The sequence below is a fragment of the Stegastes partitus genome, unplaced genomic scaffold (assembly GCF_000690725.1).
Source record: "Stegastes partitus isolate 25-593 unplaced genomic scaffold, Stegastes_partitus-1.0.2 Scaffold1185, whole genome shotgun sequence".
Taxonomy (NCBI): Eukaryota; Metazoa; Chordata; class Actinopteri; family Pomacentridae; genus Stegastes; species Stegastes partitus.
This window is the reverse complement of record NW_007578916.1, coordinates 124,664-126,891: the sequence shown is the minus strand read 5'-3', so window position 1 is coordinate 126,891 and position 2,228 is coordinate 124,664. Positions and strand designations below refer to the sequence as shown.

General features: G+C 44.9%; 1 protein-coding gene across 1 annotated transcript in view; it reads right to left on the bottom strand.

Moving 5' to 3' along the window:
- The window catches only part of zbtb1 (zinc finger and BTB domain containing 1), a 9,118-nt gene extending 7,380 nt beyond the window's left edge, over window positions 1-1,738 (bottom strand). The window contains exon 1 of the mRNA XM_008297085.1: window positions 1,503-1,738. The gene's annotated coding sequence lies outside the window, so the exon portion shown is untranslated. The remainder of the gene's footprint in view (window positions 1-1,502) is intronic.
- Between the last annotated feature and the right edge of the window lie 490 nt (window positions 1,739-2,228).

Sequence of the window (2,228 nt, the reverse complement as noted above, 5' to 3'; positions counted from 1 at the left end):
GTCATATTAACCCCCCAAAGAGTAGATAATGAACAAGATAGTTATATATAGTTTACCTTAGTACTCAGTAATTAACGTTGTATAAACCTCTCAAAGAGTAAATACGCATGAAGGGAATAAATCTTCACTTTGGTTGGAGGTTTTTGAAAGAATCGTTTTTAAAGCCATAAATCTGTGCTTTCCTGTGGATGACGGGAGAAATCGTAGAAAAATGTCTTTGTTTTGAGATACCCTGCTACCTGTGGACAAGGCCCAAGTCATGAATATGACATAAAGTTTTTATTTTCCTCTGGACACCAGAAACTGTCATTAAGGCTTGTTTTTACAAGGTTTGGTGATATTTTACAAACCAAACAATTTGATCTGTTAATCCGGACAATAAGTAAATTTATAAACTTTTATGTTCAGCTCATATATTGTGTTTTATTAAATGACTACATGTTTGTGTGACAGCTCATTAACCCAGAACATCTCATTTAGTTTCATCACAGAAGAACGGTGAGGCTGAAACCTAAAATTATCCATTTCTCTATTCAAATGTTTGTTGTTTTCGCGGATAACTGATTGATTGTTCAGTGAATAAACTATGAGAAGGTGATAAATCTCTCCAGCCGTCAGCAGATCAGCCCTGATGGAGGGACCACATGTTCACGTGTGATGGGGGCCACGGGGGCCCAACAACACCATGAGCCCCCACAGGTGAGTCCGACTCTAAACTGAATGTGTCCAAACTAAACAGTCCGCTGAGAGACCAGTTTACAGTAAACTGTTGACTGTCTCCACCAGAGTCTGTGTTGGAAAGCTGCGGAATAAGAGCTCCACCAGTCAGCCTCCGTTTACTGGAACTCACCGCCCCCGCAGGGCCGCCGCGGACCCCACGGTGGGACCCTCAGCGGCTGTCACTCACCGGCAAACCCTCCGTGACAGAACCGATAAGGCCGGGGCGAGGCGGTGAGAGCGGACCTGGAGGAGGAGAGGCCGTGCTGGGACTCACAGCAGGGAGAGGCCGGACACACCGCCGAGCTAAAATGGAGATTACAGCTCCGCGGCGGTTAGCTGCGGCAAGCTAGCCACCGTTAGCCGTTACCACCGCGGAGTTAGTGAGGCTACACCTCCAAAATAAAACGGCAGAGAAATCCAGATACTGGAAGAAACTTAAAAAGTTGGCAACAGGATGGTTATCTGGGCACTAACCACACAAAAGTTTGATTTGGCGAATATTATAAATTAGAACAGACATTTGTGTGAACCTGGAGGTTCACTAGCACGCGCTGAAAGAGTGATTTCACAGCGAGGTGTTTTATTTTGAAATTTGCACCGTATGCGGCACATGTAAAAGCCGCTCCTTGACGCTTCTGAGTGGTATCTCTCCCGCAAACAGCCCCGCCACCCCCGCACTGCCACCCGCACTCAGCTAGCACCGAGAGCTGCAGGCCGCGGGGATTTCTGTACTTTCCCCGGGCAGGCGGCCCCGCAGGCCAGCCAGAGAGCCGTCGACTCACCGTGTGTACCGGAGGCCGGCGGAGGAGCTGCTGCTATAGGCTGCGGTGTGCGGATGTTCCCGGGGCTCCGGAGTTTCCTCCCCGGACGGTTTGTTGTGTTCGGGCGGAAAGTTGAGACGAAGCAGCGGCTGCCTCTTCTTCTTCTCCCCCTGCAGGATGAAAGAACTTCCGCACAGACTGCCGCTCCGTCAAGCTGGACTCAACAAGGAGCACACAGCACAGGACTTCCGCTCCACAGGACGGACTTCACAATAAGACGGGATCACAACTGTTATTATTATTATGGGCTATTTGATAAGAGGTCAATAAGTCCATTTCATTACTATAAAGAGGAAAATCTAGGAAATCGAGGATTAATATAGAATAATATTAATATCGTTTGTTGCTAGATAAGATAAATTAGAAATGTGTTCATTGTGCCAGATATTACCAGGAAAAATTACAGAAACGTTGGAAAAACTGCACTGCCTGATAAGACAGCAATATATAATATGATGAATTAATTAAAAGAAAATAGTAAGGTAAAATACAGCTGGAGTTAAAAAAAAAAAAGTAACAGGTAATATTGAAAATGACACTGAAGGTTTACTTTTTAACTTCAGTGTATTTCATTATATTAGACATTACAACGAAATACAGAACATGAAATGGTTATATTGCACACTAGCACCTATCAAAGTTACTAGGAGATTATACAAAGGAAACGTTAGAAAAGACATTATTAAA